The following is a 24600-nucleotide window of genomic DNA, read 5'->3' as shown; positions in this document are numbered from 1 at the left end:
TCACAACTAAAAACTCTGCAACCAGAAACTCCACAGCTACACACTCCGCCACTAGAAACTCCACAAGTAGGAAAACCGACTTCAAACTCCACAACTAGAGACTCCACAACTAGAAACTCAACAACTAGAAACTCTACAGCTAGAAACTCCACGACTAGAAAGTCCACAACTAGAACCTCCGCAACTAGAGACTCCGCAACTAGAAACTCCAACACTAGAGACTCGGCAACTAGGAACTCCGCAAATAGAAACTCCACATCTAGAAACTCCGCAACTAGAAACTCCTCAACTAAAGACTCCACAACTAGGAACTCTGCAAATAGAGACTCCACAGCTAGAAACTCCACAACTAGAGACTCCACAACTAGAGACTCCACAACTAGAAACTCCGAAACTAGAAACTCCACAACTAGAAACTCCACAACAAGAGACTCCGCAATTGAACCTCCGCAACTAGAAACTCAACAACTAGAGAATCCACAACTAGAAACTCCACAACTAGAAATTTCACAACTAGAAACTCTGCAACAAGAAACTCCGACCGAAAACTCCACAACTAGAGACTCGACAACTAGATGCTCCGCAACTGGAAACTCCAGAACTAGAAACTCTACAACTAAAAACTGCGCAACTAGAAACTCCACAACTAGAACCTCCACAACTAGAAATTCCACAACTAGAAACTCCACAATCAGAAACTCCGCAACTAGAAACTCCACAACTGGAAACTCCACAACTAGAAACTCCACAACTAGAGACGCCGCAAATGAAACTCCGACACTAGAAACTCAACAACTAGGAACTCAACAACTAGGAACTCCACAACTAGGCTTCACAACTAGAAATCTCACAACTAAAAACTCTGCAACCAGAAACTCCACAGCTACACACTCCGCAACTAGAAACTCCACAAGTAGGAACACTGGCTTCAAACTCCACAACTAGAGACTCCATAACTAGAAACTCAACAACTAGAAACTCTACAGCTAGAAACGCCACGACTAGAAAGTCCACAACTAGATACTCCACAACTAGAGAATCTACAACTGGAAACTCCACAACTAGAAACTCCACAGCTAGAAATTCCACAACTAGATACTCCGCAACTACAAACTCCAATACTAGAGACTCCGCATTTGAAACTCCGCAACTAGAAACTCCACAACGAGAAACTCAAAAACTAGAAACTCCACAACTAGAGACTCCACAACTAGAGACTTCACAACTTGAAACTCCAGAACTAGAAACTCCACAACTAGAAACTGCTCAACTAGAAACTCCACGACTAGAAACTCCACAACTAGAATCTCCACAACTAGAAATTCCACAACTAGAAACTCCACAACTAGAAACTCCACAACTGGAAACTCCACAACTAGAAACTCCACAACTAGAGACGACGCAAATGAAACTCTGACACTAGAAACTCCGCAACTAGAAACTCAACAATTAGGAACTCCACAACTAGAGACTCCACAACTAGAGACTTCACAACTAGAAACTCCAAAACTAGAAACTCCGCAACTACAAACTCCACAACTAGAAACTCCGACTAGAATCTCCACAACTAGAGACTCCACCATTAGAGACTCGACAACTAGATAGTCCACAACTAGAAACTCCAGAACTAGAAACTTCACAACTAGAAACTCCACAACTAGAAACTCCACAACTAGAGACTCAACAACTAGAACCTCCACAACTGGAAACTCCGCAACTAGAAACTCCACAACTAGAAACTCCAGAACTTGAAACTCCACAACTAGAAACTCCACAAATAGGAACTCCACAACTAGAAACTCCGCAACTAGAAACTCCACAACTAGAGACTCAAAAACCAGAAACTCCGCAACTAGAAACTCCACAACTGGAAACTCCACAACTAGAAACTCCAGCACTAGAGACTCTGCAATTGAACTTCCGCAACTAGAAACTCCACAACTAGAAACTCAACAACTAGAAACTCCACAACTAGAGACTCCACAAATACAAACTCCACAACTAGTATTTCAAGACTAAAAACTCTGCAGCTAGAAACTCCGACTAGAAACTCCACAAATAGAGACTCCACAACTAGAGACTCGACAACTAGATACTCCACAACTGGAAACTCCAGACTAGAAGTTCCACAACTAGAAACTGCGCAACTAGAAACTTCGCAACTAGAAACTCCACAACGAGAAACTCAACAACTAGAAACTCCACAACTAGAGACTCCAAAACTAGAGACTTCACAACTAGAAATTCCAAAACTAGAAACTCCGCAACTAGAAACTCCACAACTAGAAACTCCGACTAGAATCTCCACAACTAGAGACTCCACCATTAGAGACTCGACAACTAGAGACTCCACAACTAGAAACTCCAGAACTAGAAACTTCACAACTAGAAACTCCACAACTAGAGACTCAAACACTAGAACCTCCACAACTGGAAACTCCGCAACTAGAAACTCCACTACTAGAAACTCCAGAACTTGAAACTCCACAACTAGAAACACCACAAATAGGAACTCCACAACTAGAAACTCCGACTAGAAACTCCACAGCTAGAGACTCCACAACTAGAGACTCGAGAACTAGATGCTCCGCAACTGGAGAATCCAGAACTAGAAACTCTACAACTAAAAACTGCGCAACTAGAAACTCCACAACTAGAACCTCCACAACTAGAAATTCCACAACTAGAAACTCCACAATCAGGAACTCCGCAACTAGAAACTCCACAACTGGAAACTCCACAACTAGAAACTCCACAACTAGAGACGCCGCAAATGTAACTCCGACACTAGAAACTCCGCAACTAGAAACTCAACAACTAGGAACTCAACAACTAGGAACTCCACAACTAGGCTTCACAACTAGAAATTTCACAACTAAAAACTCTGCAAGCAGAAACTCCACAGCTACACACTCCGCAACTAGAAACTCCACAAGTAGGAACACCGACTTCAAACTCCACAACTAGAGACTCCACAACTAGAGACTCCACCATTAGAGACTCGACAACTAGAGACTCCACAACTAGAAACTCCGAAACTAGAAACTGCACAACTAGAAACTCCACAACAAGAACCTCCACAACTAGAAACTTCACAACTGCAAACTCCACAACTAGAAACTCCACAACTAGAGACTCTGCAATTGAACCTCCGCAACTAGAAACTCCACAACTAGAAACTCAACAACTAGAAACTCCACAACTAGAGACTCCACAAATACAAACTCCACAACTAGTAATTTCAAGACTAGAAACTCTGCAGCTAGAAACTCCGACTAGAAACTCCACAAATAGAGGCTCCACAACTAGAGACTCGACAACTAGATACTCCGCAACTGGAAACTCCAGAACTAGAAACTCCACAACTAGAAACTGCTCAACTAGAAACTCCCCGACTAGAAACTCCACAACTAGAACCTCCACAACTAGAAATTCCACAACTAGAAACTCCACAATCAGAAACTCCGCAACTAGAAACTCCACAACTGGAAACTCCACAACTAGAAACTCCACAACTAGAGACGATGCAAATGAAACTCCGACACTAGAAACTCCGCAACTAGAAACTCAACAACTAGGAACTCAACAACTAGGAACTCCACAACTAGACTTCACAACTAGAAATTTCACAACTAAAAACTCTGCAACCAGAAACTCCACAGCTACACACTCCGCAACTAGAAACTCCACAAGTAGGAAAACCGACTTCAAACTCCACAACTAGAGACTCCACAACTAGAAACTCTACAGCAAGAAACTCCACGACTAGAAAGTCCACAACTAGAACCTCCGCAACTAGAGACTCCGCAACTAGAAACTCCAACACTAGAGACTCGTCAACTAGGAACTCCGCAAATAGAAACTCCACATCTAGAAACTCCGCAACTAGAAACTCCGCAACTAAAGACTCCACAACTAGGAACTCTGCAAATAGAGACTCCACAGCTAGAAACTCCACAACTAGAGACTCCACAACTAGAAACTCCGAAACTAGAAACTCCACAACTAGAAACTCCAACACTAGAAACTCCACAACTAGAAACTCTACAAATAAGAACTCCACAACTAGAGACTCCGTGACTATAGACTCCTCAACTCTAAACTCCACAACTAGAGACTGTACCCAGAAACTCCACAACTAGAAACTCCACAACCAGAAACTCCATAACTAGAAACTCCGCAACTAGAAACTCCGCAACTAGACACTGCACGACTAGAAACTTCGCAACTAGAGACTCCACAACTAGACACTCCACGACAAGAGACTCCACTACTAGAAACTCTACAACTAGAAACTCCACAACTAGAAACCCAACAACAAGAAACTCAGCTACAAACTTCACAACTAGAGACTGCGCAACTACAAACTCCACAATTGAAACTCCAAAACTTGAAACTTCGCAACTACAAACTCCACAACTAGAAACTTCACAACTACAAACTCCACAACTAATGACTCCGCAATTAGAGACTCCCGAAATAGAAGCTCCACAACTGGAAACTCCAAAACTTGAGACTCCGCAACTAGAAACACCACAGCTAGAAACTCCACAATAGAAACTCCACAACTAGAGATACTTGAACTAGAAACTCCGCAACTAGAGACTCTGCAACTAGAGACTCCGCGACTAGAAACTCCACGACTAGAAACTCCACAACTAGATACTCTAAAACTAGAAACTCCGCAACTAGAAACTCCAGAACTTGAAACTCCACAACTAGAAACTTCGAAACTAGAAACTCCGCATCTAGAAACTCCGATTACAAACTGCACAACCAGAAACTCCACAACTAGAGACTTCTCAACTTGTGACCCCACAACTGGAAACTCAAGAACTAGAAACTCCACAACTAGACACTGCGCAACTAGAAACTCCATGACTAGAAACTCCACAACTAGAACCTCCAAAACTAGAGTCTCCACGACCAGAAACTCCACAACTAGATACTCCACAACTAGAGACTCTACAACTGGAAACTCCACAACTAGAAACTCCACAACTAGAAACTCCACAACTAGATACTCCGCAACTAGAAACTCCAAAACTAGAGACTCCGCATTTGAAACTTCGCAACTAGAAACTCCACAACGAGAAACTCAACAACTAGAAACTCCACAACTAGAGACTCCACAACTAGAGACTTCACAACTAGAAACTCCAAAACTAGAAACTCCGCAACTAGAAACTCCACAACTAGAAACTCCGACTAGAATCTCCACAACTAGAGACTCCACCATTAGAGACTCAACAACTAGAGACTCCACAACTAGAAACTCCAGAACTAGAAACTTCACTACTAGAAACTCCACAACTAGAAACTCGACAACTAGAGACTCAACAACTAGAACCTCCACAACTGGAAATTCCGCAACTAGAAACTCCACAACTAGAAACTCCAGAACTTGAAACTCCACAACTAGAAACTCCACAAATAGGAACTCCACAACTAGAAACTCCGCAACAAGAAACTCCACAACTAGAGACTCAAAAACCAGAAACTCCGCAACTAGAAACTCCACAACTGGAAACTCCACAACTAGAAACTCCACAACTAGAGACTCTGCAATTGAACCTCCGCAACTAGAAACTCCACAACTAGAAACTCAACAACTAGAAACTCCACAACTAGAGACTCCACAACTACAAACTCCACAACTAGTAATTTCAAGACTAGAAACTCTGCAACTAGAAACTCCGACTAGAAACTCCACAACTAGAGACTCCACAACTAGAGACTCGACAACTAGACACTCCGCAACTGGAAACTCCAGAACTGGAAACTCCACAAATAGAAACTGCGCAACTAGAAACTCCACGACTAGAAACTCCACAACTAGAACCTCCACAACTAGAAACTCCGCAACTAGAAACTCGACAACTAGATACTCCGCAACTGGAAACTCCAGACTAGAAACTCCACAACTAGAAACTGCGCAACTAGAAACTTCGCAACTAGAAACTCCACAACGAGAAACTCAACAACTAGAAACTCCACAACTAGAGACTCCAAAACTAGAGACTTCACAACTAGAAATTCCAAAACTAGAAACTCCGCAACTAGAAACTCCACAACTAGAAACTCCGACTAGAATCTCCACAACTAGAGACTCCACCATTAGAGACTCGACAACTAGAGACTCCACAACTAGAAACTCCAGAACTAGAAACTTCACAACTAGAAACTCCACAACTAGAGACTCAAACACTAGAACCTCCACAAGTGGAAACTCCGCAACTAGAAACTTCACTACTAGAAACTCCAGAAGTTGAAACTCCACAACTAGAAACACCACAAATAGGAACTCCACAACTAGAAACTCCGCAACCAGAAATTTCACAATTAGAAACTCTGCAACTAGAAACTCCGACTAGAAACTCCACAGCTAGAGACTCCACAACTAGACACTCGACAACTAGACACTCTGCAACTGGAAACTCTAGAACTGGAAACTCCACAACTAGAAACTGCGCAACTAGAAACTCCACGACTACAAACTAGAAACTCCACAACTAGAACCTCCACAACTAGAAACTCCGCAACTAGAAACTCCACAACTAGAAACTCCCCAACTTGAAACTCCACAACTAGAAATTCCTTAACTAGAAACTCCACAACCAGAAACTCCGCAACTAGAAACTCCGATTACAAACTGAACAACCAGGGACTCCACAACTACAGACTCCACAACTAGAGACTCCACAACCAGAAACTCGGCAACCAGAAAATCCACAACTGGAAACTCCACAACTAGAAACTCCACAACTAGAGACTCCACAACTAGAAACTCCACAACTAGAAATTTCACAACTAGAAACTCCACAACTAGAGACTCCACAACTAGAAACTCCACAACTAGATATTTCACAACTAGAAACTCTGCAACAAGAAACTCCGACTAGAAACTCCACAACTAGAGGCTCAAAAACTAGAGACTCAACAACTAGATACTCCGCAACTGGAAACTCCAGAACTAGAAACTCCACAACTAGAAACTGCTCAACTAGAAACTCCACGACTAGAAACTTCACAACTAGAACCTCCACAACTAGAAATTCCACAACTAGAAACTCCACAATCAGAAACTCCGCAACTAGAAACTCCACAACTGGAAACTCTGCAACTAGAAACTCCACAGCTAGAGACGATGCAAATGAAACTCCGACACTAGAAACTCCGCAACTAGAAACTCAACAACTAGGAACTCAACAACTAGGAACTCCACAACTAGACTTCACAACTAGAAATTTCACAACTAAAAACTCTGCAACCAGAAACTCCACAGCTACACACTCCGCAACTAGAAACTCCACAAGTAGGAAAACCGACTTCAAACTCCACAACTAGAGACTCCACAACTAGAAACTCAACAACTAGAAACTCTACAGCAAGAAACTCCACGACTAGAAAGTCCACAACTAGAACCTCCGCAACTAGAGACTCCGCAACTAGAAACTCCAACACTAGAGACTCGACAACTAGGAACTCCGCAAATAGAAACTCCACATCTAGAAACTCCGCAACTAGAAACTCCGCAACTAAAGACTCCACAACTAGGAACTCTGCAAATAGAGACTCCACAGCTAGAAACTCCACAACTAGAGACTCCACAACTAGAAACTCCGAAACTAGAAACTCCACAACTAGAAACTCCAACACTAGAAACTCCACAACTAGAAACTCTACAAATAAGAACTCCACAACTAGAGACTCCGTGACTATAGACTCCTCAACTCTAAACTCCACAACTAGAGACTGTACCCAGAAACTCCACAACTAGAAACTCCACAACCAGAAACTCCATAACTAGAAACTCCGCAACTAGAAACTCCGCAACTAGACACTGCACGACTAGAAACTTCGCAACTAGAGACTCCACAACTAGACACTCCACGACAAGAGACTCCACTACTAGAAACTCTACAACTAGAAACTCCACAACTAGAAACCCAACAACAAGAAACTCAGCTACAAACTTCACAACTAGAGACTGCGCAACTACAAACTCCACAATTAAAACTCCAAAACTTGAAACTTCGCAACTACAAACTCCACAACTAGAAACTTCACAACTACAAACTCCACAACTAATGACTCCGCAATTAGAGACTCCCCAAATAGAAGCTCCACAACTGGAAACTCCAAAACTTGAGACTCCGCAACTAGAAACACCACAGCTAGAAACTCCAATATAGAAACTCCACAACTAGAGATACTTGAACTAGAAACTCCGCAACTAGAGACTCTGCAACTAGAGACTCCGCAACTAGAGACTCCATAACTAGAAACTCCGGAACTAGAGACTCCGCAACCAGAGACTCCGCGACTAGAAACTCCACGACTAGAAACTCCACAACTAGATACTCTAAAACTAGAAACTCCACAACTAGAAACTCCAGAACTTGAAACTCCACAACTAGAAACTTCGAAACTAGAAACTCCGCATCTAGAAACTCCGATTACAAACTGCACAACCAGAAACTCCACAACTAGAGACTTCTCAACTTGTGACCCCACAACTGGAAACTCCAGAACTAGAAACTCCACAACTAGACACTGCGCAACTAGAAACTCCATGACTAGAAACTCCACAACTAGAACCTCCATAACTAGAGTCTCCACGACCAGAAACTCCACAACTAGATACTCCACAACTAGAGACTCTACAACTGGAAACTCCACAACTAGAAACTCCACAGCTAGAAACTCCACAACTAGATACTCCGCAACTAGAAACTCCAAAACTAGAGACTCCGCATTTGAAACTTCGCAACTAGAAACTCCACAACGAGAAACTCAACAACTAGAAACTCCACAACTAGAGACTCCACAACTAGAGACTTCACAACTAGGAACTCCAAAACTAGAAACTCCGCAACTAGAAACTCCACAACTAGAAACTCCGACTAGAATCTCCACAACTAGAGACTCCACCATTAGAGACTCAACAACTAGAGACTCCACAACTAGAAACTCCACAACTAGAAACTTCACTACTAGAAACTCCACAACTAGAAACTCGACAACTAGAGACTCAACAACTAGAACCTCCACAACTGGAAATTCCGCAACTAGAAACTCCACAACTCGAAACTCCACAACTTGAAACTCCACAACTAGAAACTCCACAAATAGGAACTCCACAACTAGAAACTCCGCAACAAAAAACTCCACAACTAGAGACTCAAAAACCAGAAACTCCGCAACTAGAAACTCGACAACTGGAAACTCCACAACTAGAAACTCCACAACTAGAGACTCTGCAATTGAACCTCCGCAACTAGAAACTCCACAACTAGAAACTCAACAACTAGAAACTCCACAACTAGAGACTCCACAACTACAAACTCCACAACTAGTAATTTCAAGACTAGAAACTCTGCAACTAGAAACTCCGACTAGAAACTCCACAACTAGAGGCTCAAAAACTAGAGACTCGACAACTAGATACTCCGCAACTGGAAACTCCAGAACTAGAAACTCCACAACTAGAAACTGCTCAACTAGAAACTCCACGACTAGAAACTCTACAACTAGAACCTCCACAACTAGAAATTCCACAACTAGAAACTCCACAATCAGAAACTCCGCAACTAGAAACTCCACAACTGGAAACTCTGCAACTAGAAACTCCACAACTAGAGACGACACAAATGAAACTCCGACACTAGAAACTCCGCAACTAGACTTCACAACTAGAAATTTCACAACTAAAAACTCTGCAACCAGAAACTCCACAGCTACACACTCCGCCACTAGAAACTCCACAAGTAGGAAAACCGACTTCAAACTCCACAACTAGAGACTCCACAACTAGAAACTCAACAACTAGAAACTCTACAGCTAGAAACTCCACGTCTAGAAAGTCCACAACTAGAACCTCCGCAACTAGAGACTCCGCAACTAGAAACTCCAACACTAGAGACTCGGCAACTAGGAACTCCGCAAATAGAAACTCCACATCTAGAAACTCCGCAACTAGAAACTCCGCAACTAAAGACTCCACAACTAGGAACTCTGCAAATAAAGACTCCACAGCTAGAAACTCCACAACTAGAGACTCCACAACTAGAGACTCCACAACTAGAAACTCCGAAACTAGAAACTCCACAACTAGAAACTCCACAACAAGAGACTCCGCAATTGAACCTCCGCAACTAGAAACTCAACAACTAGAGAATCCACAACTAGAAACTCCACAACTAGAAATTTCACAACTAGAAACTCTGCAACAAGAAACTCCGACCGAAAACTCCACAACTAGAGACTCGAGAACTAGATGCTCCGCAACTGGAAACTCCAGAACTAGAAACTCTACAACTAAAAACTGCGCAACTAGAAACTCCACAACTAGAACCTCCACAACTAGAAATTCCACAACTAGAAACTCAACAATTAGGAACTCCACAACTAGAGACTCCACAACTAGAGACTTCACAACTAGAAACTCCAAAACTAGAAACTCCGCAACTACAAACTCCACAACTAGAAACTCCGACTAGAATCTCCACAACTAGAGACTCCACCATTAGAGACTCGACAACTAGATAGTCCACAACTAGAAACTCCAGAACTAGAAACTTCACAACTAGAAACTCCACAACTAGAAACTCCACAACTAGAGACTCAACAACTAGAACCTCCACAACTGGAAACACCGCAACTAGAAACTCCACAACTAGAAACTCCAGAACTTGAAACTCCACAACTAGAAACTCCACAAATAGGAACTCCACAACTAGAAACTCCGCAACTAGAAACTCCACAACTAGAGACTCAAAAACCAGAAACTCCGCAACTAGAAACTCCACAACTGGAAACTCCACAACTAGAAACTCCAGCACTAGAGACTCTGCAATTGAACTTCCGCAACTAGAAACTCCACAACTAGAAACTCAACAACTAGAAACTCCACAACTAGAGACTCCACAAATACAAACTCCACAACTAGTATTTCAAGACTAAAAACTCTGCAGCTAGAAACTCCGACTAGAAACTCCTCAAATAGAGACTCCACAACTAGAGACTCGACAACTAGATACTCCACAACTGGAAACTCCAGAACTAGAAACTCCACAACTAGAAACTGCGCAACTAGAAACTCCACGACTAGAAACTCCACAACTAGAACCTCCATAACTAGAGTCTCCACAACCAGAAACTCCACAACTAGATACTCCACAACTAGAAACTCCACAACTAGAGACTCTGCAATTGAACCTCCGCAACTAGAAACTCCACAACTAGAAACTCAACAACTAGAAACTCCACAACTAGAGACTCCACAACTACAAACTCCACAACTAGTAATTTCAAGACTAGAAACTCTGCAACTAGAAACTCCGACTAGAAACTCCACAACTAGAGACTCCACAACTAGAGACTCGACAACTAGACACTCCGCAACTGGAAACTCCAGAACTGGAAACTCCACAAATAGAAACTGCGCAACTAGAAACTCCACGACTAGAAACTCCACAACTAGAACCTCCACAACTAGAAACTCCGCAACTAGAAACTCGACAACTAGATACTCCGCAACTGGAAACTCCAGACTAGAAACTCCTCAACTAGAAACTGCGCAACTAGAAACTTCGCAACTAGAAACTCCACAACGAGAAACTCAACAACTAGAAACTCCACAACTAGAGACTCCAAAACTAGAGACTTCACAACTAGAAATTCCAAAACTAGAAACTCCGCAACTAGAAACTCCACAACTAGAAACTCCGACTAGAATCTCCACAACTAGAGACTCCACCATTAGAGACTCGACAACTAGAGACTCCACAACTAGAAACTCCAGAACTAGAAACTTCACAACTAGAAACTTCACAACTAGAGACTCAAACACTAGAACCTCCACAACTGGAAACTCCGCAACTAGAAACTCCACTACTAGAAACTCCAGAACTTGAAACTCCACAACTAGAAACACCACAAATAGGAACTCCACAACTAGAAACTCTGCAACCAGAAATTTCACAATTAGAAATTCTGCAACTAGAAACTCCGACTAGAAACTCCACAGCTAGAGACTCCAGAACTAGAGACTCGACAACTAGACACTCTGCAACTGGAAACTCCAGAACTGGAAACTCCACAACTAGAAACTGCGCAACTAGAAACTCCACGACTACAAACTAGAAACTCCACAACTAGAACCTCCACAACTAGAAACTCCGCAACTAGAAACTCCACAACTAGAAACTCCCCAACTTGAAACTCCACAACTAGAAATTCCTTAACTAGAAACTCCACAACCAGAAACTCCGCAACTAGAAACTCCGATTACAAACTGAACAACTACAGACTCCACAACTAGAGACTCCACAACCAGAAACTCGGCAACCAGAAAATCCACAACTGGAAACTCCACAACTAGAAACTCCACAACTAGAGACTCCACAACTAGAAACTCCACAACTAGAAATTTCACAACTAGAAACTCCACAACTAGAGACTCCACAACTAGAAACTCCACAACTAGATATTTCACAACTAGAAACTCTGCAACAAGAAACTCCGACTAGAAACTCCACAACTAGAGGCTCAAAAACTAGAGACTCGACAACTAGATACTCCGCAACTGGAAACTCCAGAACTAGAAACTCCACAACTAGAAACTGCTCAACTAGAAACTCCACGACTAGAAACTCCACAACTAGAACCTCCACAACTAGAAATTCCACAACTAGAAACTCCACAATCAGAAACTCCGCAACTAGAAACTCCACAACTGGAAACTCTGCAACTAGAAACTCCACAACTAGAGACGACACAAATGAAACTCCGACACTAGAAACTCCGCAACTAGACTTCACAACTAGAAATTTCACAACTAAAAACTCTGCAACCAGAAACTCCACAGCTACACACTCCGCCACTAGAAACTCCACAAGTAGGAAAACCGACTTCAAACTCCACAACTAGAGACTCCACAACTAGAAACTCAACAACTAGAAACTCTACAGCTAGAAACTCCACGACTAGAGAGTCCACAACTAGAACCTCCGCAACTAGAGACTCCGCAACTAGAAACTCCAACACTAGAGACTCGGCAACTAGGAACTCCGCAAATAGAAACTCCACATCTAGAAACTCCGCAACTAGAAACTCCGCAACTAAAGACTCCACAACTAGGAACTCTGCAAATAGAGACTCCACAGCTAGAAACTCCACAACTAGAGACTCCACAACTAGAGACTCCACAACTAGAAACTCCGAAACTAGAAACTCCACAACTAGAAACTCCACAACAAGAGACTCCGCAATTGAACCTCCGCAACTAGAAACTCAACAACTAGAGAATCCACAACTAGAAACTCCACAACTAGAAATTTCACAACTAGAAACTCTGCAACAAGAAACTCCGACCGAAAACTCCACAACTAGAGACTCGACAACTAGATGCTCCGCAACTGGAAACTCCAGAACTAGAAACTCTACAACTAAAAACTGCGCAACTAGAAACTCCACAACTAGAACCTCCACAACTAGAAATTCCACAACTAGAAACTCCACAATCAGAAACTCCGCAACTAGAAACTCCACAACTGGAAACTCCACAACTAGAAACTCCACAACTAGAGACGCCGCAAATGAAACTCCGACACTAGAAACTCAACAACTAGGAACTCAACAACTAGGAACTCCACAACTAGGCTTCACAACTAGAAATCTCACAACTAAAAACTCTGCAACCAGAAACTCCACAGCTACACACTCCGCAACTAGAAACTCCACAAGTAGGAACACTGGCTTCAAACTCCACAACTAGAGACTCCATAACTAGAAACTCAACAACTAGAAACTCTACAGCTAGAAACGCCACGACTAGAAAGTCCACAACTAGATACTCCACAACTAGAGAATCTACAACTGGAAACTCCACAACTAGAAACTCCACAGCTAGAAATTCCACAACTAGATACTCCGCAACTACAAACTCCAATACTAGAGACTCCGCATTTGAAACTCCGCAACTAGAAACTCCACAACGAGAAACTCAAAAACTAGAAACTCCACAACTAGAGACTCCACAACTAGAGACTTCACAACTTGAAACTCCAGAACTAGAAACTCCACAACTAGAAACTGCTCAACTAGAAACTCCACGACAAGAAACTCCACAACTAGAATCTCCACAACTAGAAATTCCACAACTAGAAACTCCACAACTAGAAACTCCACAACTGGAAACTCCACAACTAGAAACTCCACAACTAGAGACGACGCAAATGAAACTCTGACACTAGAAACTCCGCAACTAGAAACTCAACAATTAGGAACTCCACAACTAGAGACTCCACAACTAGAGACTTCACAACTAGAAACTCCAAAACTAGAAACTCCGCAACTACAAACTCCACAACTAGAAACTCCGACTAGAATCTCCACAACTAGAGACTCCACCATTAGAGACTCGACAACTAGATAGTCCACAACTAGAAACTCCAGAACTAGAAACTTCACAACTAGAAACTCCACAACTAGAAACTCCACAACTAGAGACTCAACAACTAGAACCTCCACAACTGGAAACTCCGCAACTAGAAACTCCACAACTAGAAACTCCAGAACTTGAAACTCCACAACTAGAAACTCCACAAATAGGAACTCCACAACTAGAAACTCCGCAACTAGAAACTCCACAACTAGAGACTCAAAAACCAGAAACTCCGCAACTAGAAACTCCACAACTGGAAACTCCACAACTAGAAACTCCAGCACTAGAGACTCTGCAATTGAACTTCCGCAACTAGAAACTCCACAACTAGAAACTCAACAACTAGAAACTCCACAACTAGAGACTCCACAAATACAAACTCCACAACTAGTATTTCAAGACTAAAAACTCTGCAGCTAGAAACTCCGACTAGAAACTCCTCAAATAGAGACTCCACAACTAGAGACTCGACAACTAGATACTCCACAACTGGAAACTCCAGAACTAGAAACTCCACAACTAGAAACTGCGCAACTAGAAACTCCACGACTAGAAACTCCACAACTAGAACCTCCATAACTAGAGTCTCCACAACCAGAAACTCCACAACTAGATTCTCAACAACTAGAGAATCTACAAATGGAAACTCCACAACTAGAAACTCCACAACTAGAAATTCCACAACTAGTTACTCCGCAACTAGAAACTCCAAAACTAGAGACTCCGCATTTGAAACTCCGCAACTAGAAACTCCACAACGAGAAACTCAACAACTAGAAACTCCAGAACTAGAGACTCCACAGCTAGAGACTTCACAACTAGAAACTCCGCAACTAGAAACTCGACAACTAGATACTCCGCAACTGGAAACTCCAGACTGGAAACTCCTCAACTAGAAACTGCGCAACTAGAAACTTCGCAACTAGAAACTCCACAACGAGAAACTCAACAACTAGAAACTCCACAACTAGAGACTCCAAAACTAGAGACTTCACAACTAGAAATTCCAAAACTAGAAACTCCGCAACTAGAAACTCCACAACTAGAAACTCCGACTAGAATCTCCACAACTAGAGACTCCACCATTAGAGACTCGACAACTAGAGACTCCACAACTAGAAACTCCAGAACTAGAAACTTCACAACTAGAAACTCCACAACTAGAGACTCAAACACTAGAACCTCCACAACTGGAAACTCCGCAACTAGAAACTCCACTACTAGAAACTCCAGAACTTGAAACTCCACAACTAGAAACACCACAAATAGGAACTCCACAACTAGAAACTCTGCAACCAGAAATTTCACAATTAGAAACTCTGCAACTAGAAACTCCGACTAGAAACTCCACAGCTAGAGACTCCAGAACTAGAGACTCGACAACTAGACACTCTGCAACTGGAAACTCCAGAACTGGAAACTCCACAACTAGAAACTGCGCAACTAGAAACTCCACGACTACAAACTAGAAACTCCACAACTAGAACCTCCACAACTAGAAACTCCGCAACTAGAAACTCCACAACTAGAAACTCCCCAACTTGAAACTCCACAACTAGAAATTCCTTAACTAGAAACTCCACAACCAGAAACTCCGCAACTAGAAACTCCGATTACAAACTTAACAACTACAGACTCCACAACTAGAGACTCCACAACCAGAAACTCGGCAACCAGAAAATCCACAACTGGAAACTCCACAACTAGAAACTCCACAACTAGAGACTCCACAACTAGAAACTCCACAACTAGAAATTTCACAACTAGAAACTCCACAACTAGAGACTCCACAACTAGAAACTCCACAACTAGATATTTCACAACTAGAAACTCTGCAACAAGAAACTCCGGCTAGAAACTCCACAACTAGAGGCTCAAAAACTAGAGACTCGACAACTTACCATCTTGCAAAATAAAGCTTTGCGTCTTGCCTCTAAATTACCACATCGCAGCCACACAGCAGAATTGTTTAAAAAACACTACATCATTCAGGTTGCATCAATATATGATTATAAACTAAGCCGTTTATATAAGTTCGGTTTATTGAAAAATAATGATACGATTGCTAGAATAGCCAGGTTAGAGAAAAATTTTCCTGCTTATAATGTACGTCAACCTGAAGTGTGGCACATATCAAAATGTAGAACGAAATACGGAAATCAAATGTTAAAGTTTCAACTGCCTACACTTCTAAACCGCATAATTAGGGAACATAACATTGATATATCTAGCATATCACCAAAAAAATTGCGATTAGTGTTTATATAATAATGTGATCTAGCGACTACCTCGGTGATCTTTCATTGTAATCTTTCATTGTTTCTTTTTTTAGTGCACATTGTGAAACACTTTTATTTTGGTTGTCCTTAGCCGCACGTCTTTCTGTGCTACCCTGTGTACTAGGGGGTCAGGGCTTCTCAAGCTGTTCTCACAGCTTTTACCTGCCCTCCTCGTAACATGTATTTTGTTGTTGCGGAATAAATTTCAATTTCAATTCAATTTCAATTTTCAATTTCAAACTAGATACTCCGCAACTGGAAACTCCAGAACTAGAAACTCCACAACTAGAAACTGCTCAACTAGAAACTCCACGACTAGAAACTCCACAACTAGAACCTCCACAACTAGAAATTCCACAACTAGAAACTCCACAATCAGAAACTCCGCAACTAGAAACTCCACAACTGGAAACTCTGCAACTAGAAACTCCACAACTAGAGACGACACAAATGAAACTCCGACACTAGAAACTCCGCAACTAGACTTCACAACTAGAAATTTCACAACTAAAAACTCTGCAACCAGAAACTCCACAGCTACACACTCCGCCACTAGAAACTCCACAAGTAGGAAAACCGACTTCAAACTCCACAACTAGAGACTCCACAACTAGAAACTCAACAACTAGAAACTCTACAGCTAGAAACTCCACGACTAGAAAGTCCACAACTAGAACCTCCGCAACTAGAGACTCCGCAACTAGAAACTCCAACACTAGAGACTCGGCAACTAGGAACTCCGCAAATAGAAACTCCACATCTAGAAACTCCGCAACTAGAAACTCCGCAACTAAAGACTCCACAGCTAGGAACTCTGCAAATAGAGACTCCACAGCTAGAAACTCCACAACTAGAGACTCCACAACTAGAGACTCCACAACTAGAAACTCCGAAACTAGAAACTCCACAACTAGAAACTCCACAACAAGAGACTCCGCAATTGAACCTCCGCAACTAGAAACTCAACAACTAGAGAATCCACAACTAGAAACTCCACAACTAGAAATTTCACAACTAGAAACTCTGCAACAAGAAACTCCGACCGAAAACTCCACAACTAGAGACTCGACAACTAGATGCTCCGCAACTGGAAACTCCAGAACTAGAAACTCTACAACTAAAAACTGCGCAACTAGAAACTCCACAACTAGAACCTCCACAACTAGAAATTCCACAACTAGAAACTCCACAATCAGAAACTCCGCAACTAGAAACTCCACAACTGGAAACTCCACAACTAGAAACTCCACAACTAGAGACGCCGCAAATGAAACTCCGACACTAGAAACTCAACAACTAGGAACTCAACAACTAGGAACTCCACAACTAGGCTTCACAACTAGAAATCTCACAACTAAAAACTCTGCAACCAGAAACTCCACAGCTACACACTCCGCAACTAGAAACTCAACAAGTAGGAACACTGGCTTCAAACTCCACAACTAGAGACTCCATAACTAGAAACTCAACAACTAGAAACTCTACAGCTAGAAACGCCACGACTAGAAAGTCCACAACTAGATACTCCACAACTAGAGAATCTACAACTGGAAACTCCACAACTAGAAACCCCACAGCTAGAAATTCCACAACTAGATACTCCGCAACTACAAACTCCAATACTAGAGACTCCGCATTTGAAACTCCGCAACTAGAAACTCCACAACGAGAAACTCAAAAACTAGAAACTCCACAACTAGAGACTCCACAACTAGAGACTTCACAACTTGAAACTCCAGAACTAGAAACTCCACAACTAAAAACTGCTCAACTAGAAACTCCACGACTAGAAACTCCACAACTAGAATCTCCACAACTAGAAATTCCACAACTAGAAACTCCACAACTAGAAACTCCACAACTGGAAACTCCACAACTAGAAACTCCACAACTAGAGACGACGCAAATGAAACTCTGACACTAGAAACTCCGCAACTAGAAACTCAACAATTAGGAACTCCACAACTAGAGACTCCACAACTAGAGACTTCACAACTAGAAACTCCAAAACTAGAAACTCCGCAACTACAAACTCCACAACTAGAAACTCCGACTAGAATCTCCACAACTAGAGACTCCACCATTAGAGACTCGACAACTAGATAGTCCACAACTAGAAACTCCAGAACTAGAAACTTCACAACTAGAAACTCCACAACTAGAAACTCCACAACTAGAGACTCAACAACTAGAACCTCCACAACTGGAAACTCCGCAACTAGAAACTCCACAACTAGAAACTCCAGAACTTGAAACTCCACAACTAGAAACTCCACAAATAGGAACTCCACAACTAGAAACTCCGCAACTAGAAACTCCACAACTGGAAACTCCACAACTAGAAACTCCAGCACTAGAGACTCTGCAATTGAACTTCCGCAACTAGAAACTCCACAACTAGAAACTCAACAACTAGAAACTCCACAACTAGAGACTCCACAAATACAAACTCCACAACTAGTATTTCAAGACTAAAAACTCTGCAGCTAGAAACTCCGACTAGAAACTCCTCAAATAGAGACTCCACAACTAGAGACTCGACAACTAGATACTCCACAACTGGAAACTCCAGAACTAGAAACTCCACAACTAGAAACTGCGCAACTAGAAACTCCACGACTAGAAACTCCACAACTAGAACCTCCATAACTAGAGTCTCCACAACCAGAAACTCCACAACTAGGTACTCCACAGCTAGAGAATCTACAAATGGAAACTCCACAACTAGAAACTCCACAACTAGAAATTCCACAACTAGATACTCCGCAACTAGAAACTCCAAAACTAGAGACTCCGCATTTGAAACTCCGCAACTAGAAACTCCACAACGAGAAACTCAACAACTAGAAACTCCAGAACTAGAGACTCCACAGCTAGAGACTTCACAACTAGAAACTCCGCAACTAGAAACTCGACAACTAGATACTCCGCAACTGGAAACTCCAGACTGGAAACTCCTCAACTAGAAACTGCGCAACTAGAAACTTCGCAACTAGAAACTCCACAACGAGAAACTCAACAACTAGAAACTCCACAACTAGAGACTCCAAAACTAGAGACTTCACAACTAGAAATTCCAAAACTAGAAACTCCGCAACTAGAAACTCCACAACTAGAAACTCCGACTAGAATCTCCACAACTAGAGACTCCACCATTAGAGACTCGACAACTAGAGACTCCACAACTAGAAACTCCAGAACTAGAAACTTCACAACTAGAAACTCCACAACTAGAGACTCAAACACTAGAACCTCCACAACTGGAAACTCCGCAACTAGAAACTCCACTACTAGAAACTCCAGAACTTGAAACTCCACAACTAGAAACACCACAAATAGGAACTCCACAACTAGAAACTCTGCAACCAGAAATTTCACAATTAGAAACTCTGCAACTAGAAACTCCGACTAGAAACTCCACAGCTAGAGACTCCAGAACTAGAGACTCGACAACTAGACACTCTGCAACTGGAAACTCCAGAACTGGAAACTCCACAACTAGAAACTGCGCAACTAGAAACTCCACGACTACAAACTAGAAACTCCACAACTAGAACCTCCACAACTAGAAACTCCGCAACTAGAAACTCCACAACTAGAAACTCCCCAACTTGAAACTCCACAACTAGAAATTCCTTAACTAGAAACTCCACAACCAGAAACTCCGCAACTAGAAACTCCGATTACAAACTGAACAACTACAGACTCCACAACTAGAGACTCCACAACCAGAAACTCGGCAACCAGAAAATCCACAACTGGAAACTCCACAACTAGAAACTCCACAACTAGAGACTCCACAACTAGAAACTCCACAACTAGAAATTTCACAACTAGAAACTCCACAACTAGAGACTCCACAACTAGAAACTCCACAACTAGATATTTCACAACTAGAAACTCTGCAACAAGAAACTCCGACTAGAAACTCCACAACTAGAGGCTCAAAAACTAGAGACCCGACAACTAGATACTCCGCAACTGGAAACTCCAGAACTAGAAACTCCACAACTAGAAACTGCTCAACTAGAAACTCCACGACTAGAAACTCCACAACTAGAACCTCCACAACTAGAAATTCCACAACTAGAAACTCCACAATCAGAAACTCCGCAACTAGAAACTCCACAACTGGAAACTCTGCAACTAGAAACTCCACAACTAGAGACGACACAAATGAAACTCCGACACTAGAAACTCCGCAACTAGACTTCACAACTAGAAATTTCACAACTAAAAACTCTGCAACCAGAAACTCCACAGCTACACACTCCGCCACTAGAAACTCCACAAGTAGGAAAACCGACTTCAAACTCCACAACTAGAGACTCCACAACTAGAAACTCAACAACTAGAAACTCTACAGCTAGAAACTCCACGACTAGAAAGTCCACAACTAGAACCTCCGCAACTAGAGACTCCGCAACTAGAAACTCCAACACTAGAGACTCGGCAACTAGGAACTCCGCAAATAGAAACTCCACATCTAGAAACTCCGCAACTAGAAACTCCGCAACTAAAGACTCCACAACTAGGAACTCTGCAACTAGAGACTCCACAGCTAGAAACTCCACAACTAGAGACTCCACAACTAGAGACTCCACAACTAGAAACTCCGAAACTAGAAACTCCACAACTAGAAACTCCACAACAAGAGACTCCGCAATTGAACCTCCGCAACTAGAAACTCAACAACTAGAGAATCCACAACTAGAAACTCCACAACTAGAAATTTCACAACTAGAAACTCTGCAACAAGAAACTCCGACCGAAAACTCCACAACTAGAGACTCGACAACTAGATGCTCCGCAACTGGAAACTCCAGAACTAGAAACTCTACAACTAAAAACTGCGCAACTAGAAACTCCACAACTAGAACCTCCACAACTAGAAATTCCACAACTAGAAACTCCACAATCAGAAACTCCGCAACTAGAAACTCCACAACTGGAAACTCCACAACTAGAAACTCCACAACTAGAGACGCCGCAAATGAAACTCCGACACTAGAAACTCAACAACTAGGAACTCAACAACTAGGAACTCCACAACTAGGCTTCACAACTAGAAATCTCACAACTAAAAACTCTGCAACCAGAAACTCCACAGCTACACACTCCGCAACTAGAAACTCCACAAGTAGGAACACTGGCTTCAAACTCCACAACTAGAGACTCCATAACTAGAAACTCAACAACTAGAAACTCTACAGCTAGAAACGCCACGACTAGAAAGTCCAAAACTAGATACTCCACAACTAGAGAATCTACAACTGGAAACTCCACAACTAGAAACTCCACAGCTAGAAATTCCACAACTAGATACTCCGCAACTACAAACTCCAATACTAGAGACTCCGCATTTGAAACTCCGCAACTAGAAACTCCACAACGAGAAACTCAAAAACTAGAAACTCCACAACTAGAGACTCCACAACTAGAGACTTCACAACTTGAAACTCCAGAACTAGAAACTCCACAACTAGAAACTGCTCAACTAGAAACTCCACGACTAGAAACTCCACAACTAGAATCTCCACAACTAGAAATTCCACAACTAGAAACTCCACAACTAGAAACTCCACAACTGGAAACTCCACAACTAGAAACTCCACAACTAGAGACGACGCAAATGAAACTCTGACACTAGAAACTCCGCAACTAGAAACTCAACAATTAGGAACTCCACAACTAGAGACTCCACAACTAGAGACTTCACAACTAGAAACTCCAAAACTAGAAACTCCGCAACTACAAACTCCACAACTAGAAACTCCGACTAGAATCTCCACAACTAGAGACTCCACCATTAGAGACTCGACAACTAGAGAGTCCACAACTAGAAACTCCAGAACTAGAAACTTCACAACTAGAAACTCCACAACTAGAAACTCCACAACTAGAGACTCAACAACTAGAACCTCCACAACTGGAAACTCCGCAACTAGAAACTCCACAACTAGAAACTCCAGAACTTGAAACTCCACAACTAGAAACTCCACAAATAGGAACTCCACAACTAGAAACTCCGCAACTAGAAACTCCACAACTAGAGACTCAAAAACCAGAAACTCCGCAACTAGAAACTCCACAACTGGAAACTCCACAACTAGAAACTCCAGCACTAGAGACTCTGCAATTGAACTTCCGCAACTAGAAACTCCACAACTAGAAACTCAACAACTAGAAACTCCACAACTAGAGACTCCACAAATACAAACTCCACAACTAGTATTTCAAGACTAAAAACTCTGCAGCTAGAAACTCCGACTAGAAACTCCTCAAATAGAGACTCCACAACTAGAGACTCGACAACTAGATACTCCACAACTGGAAACTCCAGAACTAGAAACTCCACAACTAGAAACTGCGCAACTAGAAACTCCACGACTAGAAACTCCACAACTAGAACCTCCATAACTAGAGTCTCCACAACCAGAAACTCCACAACTAGATACTCCACAACTAGAGAATCTACAAATGGAAACTCCACAACTAGAAACTCCACAACTAGAAATTCCACAACTAGATACTCCGCAACTAGAAACTCCAAAACTAGAGACTCCGCATTTGAAACTCCGCAACTAGAAACTCCACAACGAGAAACTCAACAACTAGAAACTCCAGAACTAGAGACTCCACAGCTAGAGACTTCACAACTAGAAACTCCGCAACTAGAAACTCGACAACTAGATACTCCGCAACTGGAAACTCCAGACTGGAAACTCCTCAACTAGAAACTGCGCAACTAGAAACTTCGCCACTAGAAACTCCACAACGAGAAACTCAACAACTAGAAACTCCACAACTAGAGACTCCAAAACTAGAGACTTCACAACTAGAAATTCCAAAACTAGAAACTCCGCAACTAGAAACTCCACAACTAGAAACTCCGACTAGAATCTCCACAACTAGAGACTCCACCATTAGAGACTCGACAACTAGAGACTCCACAACTAGAAAATCCAGAACTAGAAACTTCACAACTAGAAACTCCACAACTAGAGACTCAAACACTAGAACCTCCACAACTGGAAACTCCGCAACTAGAAACTCCACTACTAGAAACTCCAGAACTTGAAACTCCACAACTAGAAACACCACAAATAGGAACTCCACAACTAGAAACTCTGCAACCAGAAATTTCACAATTAGAAACTCTGCAACTAGAAACTCCGACTAGAAACTCCACAGCTAGAGACTCCAGAACTAGAGACTCGACAACTAGACACTCTGCAACTGGAAACTCCAGAACTGGAAACTCCACAACTAGAAACTGCGCAACTAGAAACTCCACGACTACAAACTAGAAACTCCACAACTAGAACCTCCACAACTAGAAACTCCGCAACTAGAAACTCCACAACTAGAAACTCCCCAACTTGAAACTCCACAACTAGAAATTCCTTAACTAGAAACTCCACAACCAGAAACTCCGCAACTAGAAACTCCGATTACAAACTGAACAACTACAGACTCCACAACTAGAGACTCCACAACCAGAAACTCGGCAACCAGAAAATCCACAACTGGAAACTCCACAACTAGAAACTCCACAACTATAGACTCCACAACTAGAAACTCCACAACTAGAAATTTCACAACTAGAAACTCCACAACTAGAGACTCCACAACTAGAAACTCCACAACTAGATATTTCACAACTAGAAACTCTGCAACAAGAAACTCCGACTAGAAACTCCACAACTAGAGGCTCAAAAACTAGAGACTCGACAACTAGATACTCCGCAACTGGAAACTCCAGAACTAGAAACTCCACAACTAGAAACTGCTCAACTAGAAACTCCACGACTAGAAACTCCACAACTAGAACCTCCACAACTAGAAATTCCACAACTAGAAACTCCACAA

The sequence above is a fragment of the Rhipicephalus microplus genome, unplaced genomic scaffold (assembly GCF_043290135.1).
Source record: "Rhipicephalus microplus isolate Deutch F79 unplaced genomic scaffold, USDA_Rmic scaffold_35, whole genome shotgun sequence".
NCBI classification, from domain to species: Eukaryota; Metazoa; Arthropoda; class Arachnida; order Ixodida; family Ixodidae; genus Rhipicephalus; species Rhipicephalus microplus.
This window is presented reverse-complemented; position numbering follows the sequence as displayed.